We start from the raw sequence: 15,311 nt of genomic DNA, 5'->3' as shown, positions 1-15,311 counted from the left end.
TATTGGTGGTTGTGCATCAATTGTTTTATACAGTTCTTCTGAAGAATAATCACATGTGGAAAATGTCCAGCCCCCCCCCTGCAATTAAACGTTTTTGCATCTGGCCCCTGTAAGAATATAGTTGAATAGCCCTGCTGTACATTATATAGATATGTATGCATATCATAAGTTCCATAGGATGGTAACAGGTGGATAGAGATAGTTAATGTGGTTCTATAGGATGGTAACAGGTGGATAGAGACAGTTAATGTGGTTCTATAGGATGGTAACAGGTGCATAGAGACAGTTAATGTGGTTCTATAGGATGGTAACAGGTGGATAGAGACAGTTAATGTGGTTCTATAGGATGGTAACAGGTGGATAAAGACAGTTAATGTGGTTCTATAGGATGGTAACAGGTGGATAGAGACAGTTAATGTGGTTCTATAGAATGGTAACAGGTGGATAGAGACAGTTAATGTGGTTCTATAGGATGGTAACAGGGGAATAGAGACAGTTAATGTGGTTCTATAGGATGGTAACAGGTGCATAAAGACAGTTAATGTGGTTCTATAGGATGGTAACAGGTGGATAGAGACAGTTAATGTGGTTCTATAGGATGGTAACAGGTGGATAGAGACAGTTAATGTGGTTCTTTAGGATGGTAACAGGTGGATAGAGACAGACAGTTAGTGTTCATTGCTTTGTGTTAGAGTCATAAACACTGTTTTGTCTTGTAGGCTACTTTGTTACTTTAAAAAACAAAGAAGAAGTAGCCGTTGAGTTTTCCACTCAAGTCATATATTTTCTGTTGAATACTTAGAAGAGGGTCTATAAGCTTTAATAAACTGAGTGGTTGGAGCCCTGAATGCTGATAGGCTGAAATACATGGTATATCAGACCGTATACCACGGATATGACAAAACATTTATTTGTACTGCTCTAATGACGTTGGTGACCAGTTTATAATAACAATAAGGCACCTCTGGGTTTGTGATATGTGGCTAATTTACTCCACGTCGCCTCGTGCTGAAGAACAGCCCTTAGCTGTGGTACCATGGTACATACCACACCCCCTCGGGCCTTGTTGTTTATACCACTTCTAAACACTTTTCTACCTCTCATGTCAGTAGTACATCTATTTATGATATCAATATGATACTATGATTGTGCTCACAGTAAATACTGATCTGATACTGATAAACCTCTCAGTAGAAATGAAGAATGTATTATTATGTTGTGTATAACATGACCATCTTGAATGTAATGTCTCTTTTGAAAAATTATATTATTTTTGTATATTTAAATAATACTGTTGTAAGTTAAACATCACAGCATAGTTGAAAGATATATGGGGGTGGCCAGCAGAGATGGGAATGGCTGAGGGAAGCTGAGGGAAGCTGAGGGAAGCTGAGGGACGCTGAGGGACGCTGAGGGACGCTGAGGGAAGCTGAGGGACGCTGAGGGACGCTGAGGGTTGGGATGTGGAATTGGAGACAAGTGGGATTGGAGTTGTTTGGTGGGGGATAGAATGACGGTCAAAGATAAAAGTAAAACAAATAAAGTCCAAATAAAACAAAACAAAAAATAAGTTTGAATGACACTGAGGGGCAGTGTTGTTACAGCTAATGCCTGTTTGCCTGAGGCTGATGCCGTGCAGGTGTTTGTACACATGCATATACACACACTCTCCTTCAAATGCACACGTGCACATACATGGACACACACACATGTAAATAGTGCCATACGTGCACTCAAACATATTCAGTTGTCCTTGCTGTTATGATTTCAGTTGGCCTTGCTGTTATGATTTCAGTTGTCCTTGCTGTTATGATTTTAGTTGTCCTTGATGTTATGATTTCAGTTGTCCTTGCTGTTATGATTTTAGTTGTCCTTGCTGTTATGATTTTAGTTGTCCTTGATGTTATGATTTCAGTTGTCCTTGCTGTTATGATTTCAGTTGGCCTTGCTGTTATGATTTCAGTGGTCTTTGCTGTTATGATTTCAGTGGTCTTTGCTGTTATGATTTTAGTTGTCCTTGATGTTATGATTTTAGTTGTCCTTGATGTTATGATTTTAGTTGTCCTTGCTGTTATGATTTCAGTTGTCCTTGCTGTTATGATTTCAGTTGTCCTTGCTGTTATGATTTCAGTTGTCCTTGCTGTTATGATTTCAGTTGTCCTTGCTGTTATGATTTTAGTTGTCCTTGCTGTTATGATTTCAGTTGTCCTTGCTGTTATGATTTTAGTTGTCCTTGATGTTATGATTTCAGTTGTCCTTGATATCTTTTGTTTTTTGCATTGTTGTTTTCCTTTGTCTTTGTCTTTTTTTGTCTTTTGTTCATTTTGTTGGTTGTTGGTGCATTGGGGGCTTTGGGGTGGGGAATGGAATGATAACATTTTTCTCGGGTGGTTGAGAGGAAGCTCTTAGGGAACTGGGGGGGCTTGGAGGGCTGGTGGCCTGGCGGTGGGAGCTTGGGCCAGGGGTTGATGGATCGCTGGTTCGGGGCCACGTTTTTGACCTTGTGGGAGATCTGTGTGTCTCTCTGGATGGGAGTTAGATGACTAATGTGATGTAGTTGTTGTTGAGCGGCTTCACTTCAAGTATATTGTGTGCTTTAAATATTCTATCAAAAATTAAATAAAAAAATGTATAAAAATGTTGCAGATGAAATTATGTTTGGGTTTTTGCAAATTGTCATTATTGTAAGTTAGCCATTTTAAATGTATTTTTACATTTACATTTTACAGTTGTTATTACAATCTTATTGATAGTAATTGGTAAAGGGATGTATTGTTTAACATAGACTACGTTGCTTGCTTGATAGTCAGTGTTTTTATATTTCAGCCAATTAATAAAGAATCAACTGTCTCTCTCTCGCTCTGTTTGTGTGTCTGTTTGTGTGTGTGTGTGTGCGTGTGTGTGTGTGTGTGCGCGTGCGTTATAAATTCTACAAACACTTCCATTGGACGCATTGAAATGTACCAATAGAGGGCATAGGCATACCTGTGGGATGGGTCAGTGCTATCCGGGATCCTTAGAACGCCCAAACCCTAAACCCTAACACTAACCCTTACTTTAACTAATTTAATTTTCAACTTCAATGGGGTAGAGCCGTCCCAACAATACCAGATAGCACAGACCCTGGATTGGATGCGGGGCCGGGCTGACCGGATGATGGTGAAGGTGCTGCTGTTGTTAAGCGTCGACTGGTGATGTCTATAGAGCCTACACTTGTTACATGCCCCGAGAGGATGTACGGTGCTACAGGCGATGGCTTTGAAATGTTAATTTATTTTTAATTTCACCTTTATTTAACCAGGTAGGCCAGTTGAGAACAAGTTCTCATTTACAACTACGACCTGGCCAAGATAAAGCAAAGCAGTGCGACAAAAACAACAACACAGAGTTACACATAAACAAACGTACAGTCAATAACACAATAGAAAAATCTATGTACAGTGTGTGCAAATGTAGAGAGGCAAGGCAATAAATAGGCCATGGTGGCGAAATAATTACAATAACGAGAACGAGGACGGAATTATTCTTAAATGTTTAATGCTTTGACAGTTACCAGACAGAGACAATAAATGTCTCGCAATCAATTACTTTTTGCGTGTAGGATAAATTAAGTTTAGCTTTTAGGCTGTTGTTATTATTGGTTCAAATTTAGGCTACTAGTTTATCTGGTCCAATGGGAATTCGGGAGATACAATGCGCTTTAGGAAATATTGACCGAGGGCTCTAGCCTACCTTTGGATTTAAAAAATAAAAGGTAGAGTTGTGTCCTCCTGTCGTTCTAGTGGTCGTTACCGACATGAAGAAATAAACAGCTCCAACTATCCGCCACCGGTCTTTTTTGGACGGAGAATGTCTCGCGCGGAATAACGGTTTTGTGAAGTTTGATGGCGCTCGGGCACGGCTCCAAAAAGGCGCGCTCCTGTGGACCTGCCATTAGAATGAGTCAGCAGAAGTAGTGATTGACAATAGGCCTTTGATTTAGCTACCATTTAAAGTAAATAACATATTTTCTACTTTATAATAGCTCCCTAAAAACATTATGGTATTTCAGTTATCGTGTAGCCTAATGCTTGATTACATCAGAAACAGAAGCCTTGTCCATAAGAACTGATCTAGAGTCAGTTTAGCATACTCTATCCCAACCATTACCATTGGGATGAAAGAATACCTGAGCCTGTATGCAGAATCCTACTCAAGCAGAACTCTAAACTCTAATGCCAGCTGTTAGGAGGCATTGTGTGTGTGTGGGTTTGTGTGGTGGTGTTGGTGATGTTCTTTACAGTTAGGAGGCATTGTGTGTGTGTGGGTTTGTGTGGTGGTGTTGGTGTTGATGTTCTTTACAGTTAGGAGGCATTGTGTGTGTGTGGTTTTGTGTGGTGGTGTTGGTGGTGGTGTTCTTTACAGTTAGGAGGCATTGTGTGTGTGTGGGTTTGTGTGGTGGTGTTGTTAATGTTCTTTACAGTTAGGAGGCATTGTGTGTGTGTGGTGGTGTTGGTGTTGATGTTCTTTACAGTTAGGAGGCATTGTGTGTGTGTGGGTTTGTGTGGTGTTGTTGTTAATGTTCTTTACAGTTAGGAGGCATTGTATGTGTGTGGGTTTGTGTGGTGGTGTTGGTGATGTTGGTCTTTACAGTTAGGAGCATTGTGTGTGTGTGGGTTTGTGTGGTGGTGTTGGTGATGTTCTTTACAGGCTGGTAACGAGACCTCTTTGACGTCCTCTAATACGTCTAGATGACCCTATAAGTGTCTCCTAGCCTTCCTTATATCGTCACCATCACCATAATAATTTGGGACACAGACACGCATGCGAGCAGCCCAGAACACTTACACACACACACACACACACACACACACACACACACACACACACACACACACACACACACACACACACACACACACACACACACACACACACACACGCATACACGCTCACACGCTCACACGCTCACACTCTCACCCTCACTCAGGCACACACGCAGGCTCACACATGCACCGGTGGGACACAGCCACGCATGCAAGCAGGCAGGAAGGCTTGCACACCAGGCAGGTCACCAGTGATACAAGTCGGTATTCGATGTCCATCCATGTCTGAGGACTCCGGGAGATGACGTGGATACCGACCACTAGGGGCAACAGTGAGCACTGTTACCGTCCAGTAGGTTTTGGTAGTAGGTTTCAGTTTTGCTAGGGCGTTGTGGACAAGGATGGTGGATGGGCGTAAGCATCTGCCTCCGATTCCAAAGGTTGCAAGTTTGAAGTCAGTGATAGAAATTTGTTAACCAAACTTTAACCATTACGGAGTTAATGCTTAACCTTAAACACTTTGAAATTTGACGTTTGAGAAAAATGGATGAACGTCTAATTCTGACGTGAGACTGTGAGAGCTAGTTGTGCACACACACATACACACACACACACACACACGCACACGCACACACACACACACACACACACACACACACACACACACACACACACACACACACACACACACACACACACACACACACACAGGGGCTGCAGGTAAGAAAATTTTGTTTTTTCTTTTCAATTTAAATACTGACAATCAAACTACAGAATATACATATATCTCTCTCTGTCCCCCCTCTCTCTCTGTCTCTCTCTCTGTCTCTGTCTCTGTCTCTGTCTCTGTCTCTGTCTCTGTCTCTCTCTGTCTCTCTCTCTCTCTCTCTCTCTCTCTCTCTCTCTCTCTCTCTCTCTCCTCTGTCTATCTCAGGTGTGAAGGATAGTGAAGGGCTCAGATCTACAGTATCTCACTACTTCAACTCCACTGAAGTGTAACCCGATCCAGATTCAGGCCAACATAAATACTGTATCTACATCAATGTAAGCACAGACATATGATCAAATTCTAAAGGAGCAATGTAAAACTGGCCTTAGGTCAGTGTCTGGGGGTAACTGTATCCTACTGTTTGGACTAGAGGGGGTTGGTGACGATCACATGTCATAGAAGGTCAGTTGGAGCTTGAATTCACGTCAGTTAGTCATTCTTTCATTAGCCTTATCATTCACACGCCAGACAATGACAGGACCATCGTTTCCTCAAAACACGAGGGTATGTTCCTAGTGGAGCATCTGGAGGAGCATGTACACCACATGGCCAAAAGTATGTGGACACCTGCTTGTCGAACATCTCATTCCAAAATCATGGGCATTGATATGGAGCTGGTCCCCCTTTTCCTGTTATAGCAGCCTCCACTCTTCTGGGAAGGCTTTCCAATAGATGTTGGAACATTGCTGTGGGGACTTGCTTCCATTCAGCCACAAGAGCATTAGTGAGGTCGGGCACTGATGTTATGAGATTAGGCCTGGCTTGTAGTCGGCGTTCCACTTCATCCTAAAGGTGTTCGATAGGGTTGAGGTCAGAGTTCTTCCACACCGATCTTGAAAAACTATTTCTTTATGGACCTGGCTTTGTGCACAGGGGCCTTGTCATGCTGAAACTGTTGCCACAAAGTTGGAAGCACGGAATAAGATTTCCCTTTACTGGAACTAAGGAGACTAGCCTGAACCATGAAAAACAGCCCCAGACCATTATTCCTCCTCCACCAAACTTTACAGATGGTACTATGCATTGAGGCAGGTAGCATTCTCCTGGCATTCGCCAAACCCAGATTCGTCCATCAGAATGCCAGATGTGTGATTCATCACTCCAGAGAACACTTTTCCACTGCTCCAGAGTCCAATGGCAGCGAGCTTTACACCACTCCAGCCGACGCTTGGCATTGCACATGGTGATCTTAGGCTTGTGTGCGGCTGGTCGCCCATGGAAACCCATTTCATGAAGCTCCAGACGAACAGTTCTTGTGCTGACGTTGCTTCCAGAGGCAGTTTGAAACTCGGTGGTGAGTGTTGCAACAGAGGATAGCACTCGGCGGTTCCGTTCTGTGAGCTTGTGTGGCATACCACTTCGCGGCTGCGCCGTTGTTGCTCCTAGACTTTTCCACTTCACAATAACTGTCACACCCTGATCTGTTTTACCTGTCTTTGTGCTTGTCTCCACCCCCCTCCAGGTGTCGCCCATCTTCCCCATTATCGCCTGTGTATTTATACCTGTGTTCTCTGTTTGTCTGTTGCCAGTTCGTTTTGTTCGTCAAGCCTACCAGCGTTTTCCCCTTGCTCCTGTCTTGTTCTAGTTCCTGTTTTCCAGTTCCCGGTTCTTGACCTGTCTGCCTGCCCTGACCCTGAGACTGCCTGCCGTTCTTTACCTTGTCACAACACCCTGGATTATTGACCTCTGCCTGCCCTGACCCCGAGACTGCCTGCCATTCTGTACCTTATGGACTCTGATCTGGATTACTGACCTCTGCCTACTCTTGACCTGTCGTTTTGCCCGCCCCCTGTACTAGTAATACACTTTTGTTACTTTGACACTGTCTGCATCTGGGTCTTCTCCTGAAACGTGATAATAACAGCACGTACAGTTGACCAGGGCAGCTCTAGCAGGGCAGATATTTGACGAACTGACTTGGTAGAAAGGTGGCATCCTATGACGGTGCCACTGAAAGTCACTGAGTAAGTAAGGCCATTCTACTGCCGTTGTTTATCTATCGAGATTACATGGCTGTGTGCTCGATTTTATACACCTGTCAGGAATGGGCATTGCTGAAATAGCAGAATCCACTAATTTAAAGGGGTGTCCACATACTTTTGTATATAGTGTATTTTAATAAGTCATTTCAGGAAGTTCTTCCATGTCTGCATTCAGAGGTCTCCAAGGAAAATCATATCCTTGTGAAATAATAGGTGACTCATCCTCATGATACAAATAGTTTTTGTTGAATCTATTGACCCAACTGGTGTGTGTGTTTATGATCATCAGATGAAAGGGTCCAGTCTGTTATCTGTCTCTACGTTTGGACCAGACCTGTTTAGCAGAGACACAGGATGGCCGAGTGGACCCACCGGTCACACAGACACACACGGAAACACACACACACACTTGAAACCTGAAGACATTCCGTAGTCATAGGAATGTAGTCCATGTGGAGTAAACACGTGGTATGCGTAGCCGCAGGAAGTAGGATGCTGAGTGTGCTTCAGCGCCCCCCGATCAATCACAGTTAAAAAATAATACATTTATGATTATTTGTTTTTTACCACCAAATTAGTGCCTTAGGCCTGTATGAGCAGAGACAAATACTAGTCAGCAGAACAGGGAGAAAGATACTCACCCTCCCAAAAACCTCTTCCTGATGGTGTGTATTGTAATCCGTGATCTTTCATTTGTTTAAGAACATGGTTGAGTTTTTGTTTGTATCTGATATTAAAAATAAGTTATATAATAACTATAATAACTCTTTATCCTTTTTCTGTATAAATAAAGCACCTGGATACGGTTGAAAGAGGACTGTTCATTACATGCTAAATAGTCTCCTTTCATAGCTGCTTGTGGAGGTGAAAAGCGGCTGTGAAAATCAACTACTGGTTACACCAAGGCCATACTCTCGTCATACTTTGTCCAGTTGAGGGCAGCAAAACGTGGTATTTGGTCTCTGTCTCTCTCTTTCACTACCTCACTCGCCACACATGGCACTTTCAAAGCTTTTGCACCTGTTATTTCCAGAAAGGAATAAAAACATTAAATGTTCTAATTTTACACTTTACATCATCTCAACATTTCACAATAACAAAAGTCATATTGAACGCTTTAGAAAAAGGAACAAGAACAGAGACCGGAAGAAGAGCAACTGAAAAATGTCATATTTTTGTTTTAACCCCCGCTTCTGACAAGTACAGATAGCAGCGTTGATGACGTGTGTGGTTTCAGTTGAAACTAAGTGAAGCCACAGAAAATCCCTTTTCTGTCAGTAATCTCTTTTCTGTTCACTCATTTACTTTTCAGAGAAGGCAGGCAGACGTTTTTCTCGTCATTAAAGGGTTTGAATCATCCGGTGGTGACCAATTGAGAGACAAGAAACTGATTCATCATTAAGCACTTGTCTTGTCCTTCAGTTCAGAGTGAAACGTAACTCAACCGGAGAGCATTGAGAAGCCGGTGTTTCTGAGACTACAAGAAGGTCCACTATACAGTAAGGTAAGGCTCTCTTTGAATATTAATATACAGATGTAGGATCTTAATTTGATCACTCTTTTGTTGCTGAGAATTTTCCTGCACAGTAGAAAATGCAAACTTGTAGTGTATTCAAGGCTCAATAAGGCTTCTAACGCTTGTAATTTCCAATTTAAAATGTCAGACTTGATTTGCCCTATCGGAAAATGTATCAGCCCCTACAACAAATATCCATAATCCACATAACTATAACTATAATCCACATAATAATTCACATTTCCAGTTGCTGCGGGATAATTTTCCATTATAGCAAACTGGCTCAAATGAAGATCCTACATCTATGATGTGTTCAGGTGGTTATGGATTACATTTGTTGTTCAATCAAGAAAAGCTACTCTGCCTGTGTGTGTGTGTTTGAGTGTGATCATTTGGAAGACACAGTATTACACAGTTGAGGTCATGATCACGGTAGTGATGATGATGATGATGATGACTATTATCACTTGAGAGACACACAGAGAGCGAAGCTGTTACAATATTCCATACACCTCTCCCATCCCTTGGGGCTGATGAAATGTGTCTAGGCTATGCGCTAGGAAAGGATTCTTCCATCCTGGTCCCAGAGAAGCCCAGGCTTTTGTTCTGTGTTAGTGCTGGGCTGCACCAAAACCCTGCACACCCTTTAGATCTCTAGAATCAAGGTTGAAGACCACTGTCCTCATTGTGGAAGAGGCTAGGGGCTGATTAGGGAGTCTTTGTGTAGGGGGCTAGGAGCTGATTAGGGCTTAATATGGAGGGGGCTAGGAGCTGATTAGGGCTTAATATGGAGGGGGCTAGGAGCTGATTCAATCTTCATTATGGAGGGAGCTATGAGCTGATTCAATCTTCATTATGGAGGGGGCTAGGAGCTGATTCAATCTTCATTATGGAGGGGGCTAGGAGCTGATTCAATTTTCATTATGGAGGGGGCTAGGAGCTGATTCAATCTTCATTATGGAGGGGGCTAGGTGCTGATTAGGGCTTCATTATGGAGGGGGCTAGGAGCTCATTAGGGCTTCATTATGGAGGGGGCTAGGAGCTGATTCAATCTTCATTATGGAGGGGGCTAGGAGCTGATTCAATTTTCATTATGGAGGGGGCTAGGTGCTGATTAGGGCTTCATTATGGAGGGGGCTAGGAGCTCATTAGGGCTTCATTATGGAGGGGGCTAGGAGCTGATTAGGGCTTCATTATGGAGGGGGCTAGGAGCTGATTAGGGCTTCATTATGGAGGGGGCTAGGAGCTGATTAGGGCTTCATTATGGAGGGGGCTAGGAGCTGATTAGGGCTTCATTATGGAGGGGGCTAGGAGCTGATTAGGGCTTCATTATGGAGGGGGCTAGGAGCTGATTAGGGCTTCATTATGGAGGGGGCTAGGAGCTGATTAGGGCTTCATTATGGAGGGGGCTAGGAGCTGATTAGGGCTTCATTATGGAGGGGGCTAGGAACTGATTAGGGCTTCATTATGGAGGGGGCTAGGAGCTGATTAGGGCTTCATTATGGAGGGGGCTAGGAGCTGATTAGGGCTTCATTATGGAGGGGGCTAGGAGCTGATTAGGGCTTCATTATGGAGGGGGCTAGGAGCTGATTAGGGCTTCATTATGGAGGGGGCTAGGACCTGATTAGAGCTTCATTATGGAGGGGGCTAGGAGCTGATTAGGGCTTCATTATGGAGGGGGCTAGGAGCTGATTATGGCTTCATTATGGAGGGGCCTGGAGCTGATTAGGGCTTCATTATGGAGGGGGCTAGGAGCTGATTAGGGCTTCATTATGGAGGGGGCTAGGAGCTGATTAGGGCTTCATTATGGAGGGGGCTAGGAGCTGATTAGGGCTTCATTATGGAGGGGGCTAGGAGCTGATTATGGCTTCATTATGGAGGGGGCTAGGAGCTGATTCAATTTTCATTATGGAGGGGGCTAGGAGCTGATTCAATCTTCATTATGGAGGGGGCTTGGAGCTGATTAGGGCTTCATTATGGAGGGGGCTAGGAGCTGATTCAATCTTCATTATGGAGGGGGCTAGGAGCTGATTAGGGCTTCATTGTGGAGGGGGCTAGGAGCTGATTCAATCTTCATTATGGAGGTGGCTTGGAGCTGATTAGGGCTTCATTATGGAGGGGGCTAGGAGCTGATTAGGGCTTCATTATGGAGGGGGCTAGGAGCTGATTAGGGCTTCATTATGGAGGGGGCTAGGAGCTGATTAGGGCTTCATTATGGAGGGGGCTAGGAGCTGATTAGGGCTTCATTATGGAGGGGGCTAGGAGCTGATTCAATCTTCATTATGGATGGGCTAGGAGCTGATTCAATTTTCATTATGGAGGGGGCTAGGAGCTGATTAGGGCTTCATTATGGAGGGGGCTAGGAGCTGATTCAATCTTCATTATGGAGGGGGCTTGGAGCTGATAAGGGCTTCATTATGGAGGGGGCTAGGAGCTGATTCAATCTTCATTATGGAGGGGGCTAGGAGCTGATTAGGGCTTCATTATGGAGGGGGCTAGGAGCTGATTGGGGCTTCATTATGGAGGGGGCTAGGAGCAGATTAGGGCTTCATTATGGAGGGGGCTAGGAGCTGATTCAATCTTCATTATGGAGGGGGCTTGGAGCTGATTCAATCTTCAAAATGGAGGGGGCTAGGAGCTGATTCAATCTTCATTATGGAGGGGGCTAGGAGCTGATTCAATCTTCATTATGGAGGGGGCTAGGAGCTGATTCAATCTTCATTATGGAGGGGCTTGGAGCTGATAAGGGCTTCATTATGGAGGGGGCTAGAAGCTGATTCAATCTTCATTATGGAGGGGGCTAGGAGCAGATTAGGGCTTCATTATGGAGGGGGCTAGGAGCTGATTAGGGCTTCATTGTGGAGGGGGCTAGGAGCTGATTCAATCTTCATTATGGAGGGGGCTAGGAGCTGATTAGGGCTTCATTGTGGAGGGGGCTAGGAGCTGATTAAATCTTCATTATGGAGGGGGCTAGGAGCTGATTAGGGCTTCATTGTGGAGGGGGCTAGGAGCTGATTAGGGCTTCATTATGGAGGGGGCTAGGAGCTGATTAGGGCTTCATTATGGAGGGGGCTAGGAGCTGATTCAATCTTCATTATGGAGGGGGCTAGGAGCTGATTCAATCTTCATTATGGAGGGGGCTAGGAGCTGATTCAATCTTCATTATGGAGGGGGCTAGGAGCTGATTCAATCTTCATTATGGAGGGGGCTAGGAGCTGATTCAATCTTCATTATGGAGGGGGCTAGGAGCTGATTAGGGCTTCATTATGGAGGGGGCTAGGAGCTGATTAGGGCTTCATTATGGAGGGGGCTAGGAGCTGATTAGGGCTTCATTATGGAGGGGGCTAGGAGCTGATTGGGGCTTCATTATGGAGGGGGCTAGGAGCAGATTAGGGCTTCATTATGGAGGGGGCTAGGAGCTGATTCAATCTTCATTATGGAGGGGGCTTGGAGCTGATTCAATCTTCAAAATGGAGGGGGCTAGGAGCTGATTCAATCTTCATTATGGAGGGGGCTAGGAGCTGATTCAATCTTCATTATGGAGGGGGCTAGGAGCTGATTCAATCTTCATTATGGATGGGCTAGGAGCTGATAAGGGCTTCATTATGGAGGGGGCTAGAAGCTGATTCAATCTTCATTATGGAGGGGGCTAGGAGCAGATTAGGGCTTCATTATGGAGGGGGCTAGGAGCTGATTAGGGCTTCATTGTGGAGGGGGCTAGGAGCTGATTCAATCTTCATTATGGAGGGGGCTAGGAGCTGATTAGGGCTTCATTGTGGAGGGGGCTAGGAGCTGATTAAATCTTCATTATGGAGGGGGCTAGGAGCTGATTAGGGCTTCATTGTGGAGGGGGCTAGGAGCTGATTAGGGCTTCATTATGGAGGGGGCTAGGAGCTGATTAGGGCTTCATTATGGAGGGGGCTAGGAGCTGATTCAATCTTCATTATGGAGGGGGCTAGGAGCTGATTCAATCTTCATTATGGAGGGGGCTAGGAGCTGATTCAATCTTCATTATGGAGGGGGCTAGGAGCTGATTCAATCTTCATTATGGAGGGGGCTAGGAGCTGATTCAATCTTCATTATGGAGGGGGCTAGGAGCTGATTAGGGCTTCATTATGGAGGGGGCTAGGAGCTGATTAGGGCTTCATTATGGAGGGGGCTAGGAGCTGATTAGGGCTTCATTATGGAGGGGGCTAGGAGCTGATTAGGGCTTCATTATGGAGGGGGCTTGGAGCTGATTAGGGCTTCATTATGGAGGGGGCTAGGAGCTGATTAGGGCTTCATTATGGAGGGGGCTTGGAGCTGATTAGGGCTTCATTATGGAGGGGGCTAGGAGCTGATTAGGGCTTCATTATGGAGGGGGCTAGGAGCTCATTAGGGCTTCATTATGGAGGGGGCTAGGAGCTGATTAGGGCTTCATTATGGAGGGGGCTAGGAGATGATTAGGGCTTCATTATGGAGGGGGCTAGGAGCTGATTAGGGCTTCATTATGGAGGGGGCTAGGAGCTTATTCAATCTTCATTATGAAGGGGGCTAGGAGCTGATTCAATCTTCATTATGGAGGGGGCTAGGAGCTGATTCAATCTTCATTATGGAGGGGGCTAGGAGCTGATGAGGGCTTCATTATGGAGGGGGCTAGGAGCTGATTCAATTTTCATTATGGAGGGGGCTAGGAGCTGATTAGGGCTTCATTATGAAGGGGGCTAGGAGCTGATTAGGGCTTCATTATGAAGGGGGCTAGGAGCTGATTAGGGCTTCATTATGAAGGGGGCTAGGAGCTGATTAGGGCTTCATTATGGAGGGGGCTAGGAGCTGATTAGGGCTTCATTATGAAGGGGGCTAGGAGCTGAATAGGGCTTCATTATGGAGGGGGCTAGGAGCTGATTAGGGCTTCATTATGAAGGGGGCTAGGAGCTGATTAGGGCTTCATTATGGAGGGGGCTAGGAGCTGATTAGGGCTTCATTATGGAGGGGGCTAGGAGCTGATTAGGGCTTCATTATGGAGGGGGCTAGGAGCTGATTCAATCTTCATTATGAAGGGGGCTAGGAGCTGATTCAATCTTCATTATGAAGGGGGCTAGGAGCTGATTGGGGCTTCATTATGGAGGGGGCTAGGAGCAGATTCAATCTTCATTATGAAGGGGGCTAGGAGCTGATTGGGGCTTCATTATGGAGGGGGCTAGGAGCAGATTAGGGCTTCATTATGGAGGGGGCTAGGAGCTGATTCAATCTTCATTATGGAGGGGGCTAGGAGCTGATTAGGGCTTCATTATGGAGGGGGCTAGGAGCTGATTCAATCTTCATTATGGAGGGGGCTAGGAGCTGATTCAATCTTCATTATGGAGGGGGCTAGGAGCTGATTAGGGCTTCATTATGGAGGGGGCTAGGAGCTGATTCAATCTTCATTATGGAGGGGGCTAGGAGCTGATTCAATCTTCATTATGGAGGGGGCTAGGAGCTGATTAGGGCTTCATTGTGGAGGGGGCTAGGAGCTGATTCAATCTTCATTATGGAGGGGGCTAGGAGCTGATTAGGGCTTCATTATGGAGGGGGCTAGGAGCTGATTAGGGCTTCATTATGGAGGGGGCTAAGAGCTGATTAGAGCTTCATTATGGAGGGGGCTAGGAGCTGATTCAATCTTCATTATGGAGGGGGCTAGGTGCTGATTAGGGCTTCATTATGGAGGGGGCTAGGAGCTGATAAGGGCTTCATTATGGAGGGGGCTAGGAGCTGATTAGGGCTTCATTATGGAGGGGGCTAGGAGCTGATAAGGGCTTCATTATGGAGGGGGCTAGGAGCTGATTCAATCTTCATTATGGAGGGGGCTAGGAGCTGATTCAATCTTCATTATGGAGGGGGCTAGGAGCTGATTCAATCTTCATTATGGAGGGGGCTAGGTGCTGATTAGGGCTTCATTATGGAGGGGGCTAGGAGCTGATAAGGGCTTCATTATGGAGGGGGCTAGGAGCTGATTAGGGCTTCATTATGGAGGGGGCTAGGAGCTGAATAGGGCTTCATTATGGAGGGGGCTAGGAGCTGATTAGGGCTTCATTATGGAGGGGGCTAGGAGCTGATTAGGGCTTCATTATGGAGGGGGCTAGGAGCTGATTAGGGCTTCATTATGGAGGGGGCTAGGAGCTGATTCAATCTTCATTATGGAGGGGGCTAGGAGCTGATTAGGGCTTAATTACGGAGGGGGCTATGGGTTGATTAGGGCTTTATTATAGAGGGGGCTATGG

General features: G+C 45.4%; 2 protein-coding genes across 2 annotated transcripts in view; both read left to right on the top strand.

The window, feature by feature from the left end:
- The window catches only part of LOC120032460, a 42,027-nt gene that overhangs the window by 13,207 nt on the left and 13,509 nt on the right, over positions 1-15,311 (top strand). The gene's annotated exons all lie outside the window — the stretch shown is intronic.
- The window catches only part of LOC120032928 (interleukin-2 receptor subunit beta-like), a 69,390-nt gene continuing 62,932 nt past the window's right edge, over positions 8,854-15,311 (top strand). Inside the window, exon 1 of the mRNA XM_038979200.1 lies at positions 8,854-9,060. The gene's annotated coding sequence lies outside the window, so the exon portion shown is untranslated. The remainder of the gene's footprint in view (positions 9,061-15,311) is intronic.

This window comes from Salvelinus namaycush, chromosome 39, assembly GCF_016432855.1.
Source record: "Salvelinus namaycush isolate Seneca chromosome 39, SaNama_1.0, whole genome shotgun sequence".
Classification (NCBI taxonomy): Eukaryota; Metazoa; Chordata; class Actinopteri; order Salmoniformes; family Salmonidae; genus Salvelinus; species Salvelinus namaycush.
The sequence above is the reverse complement of the archived record's forward strand: the minus strand, read 5'-3'. Positions and strand labels throughout refer to the sequence as shown.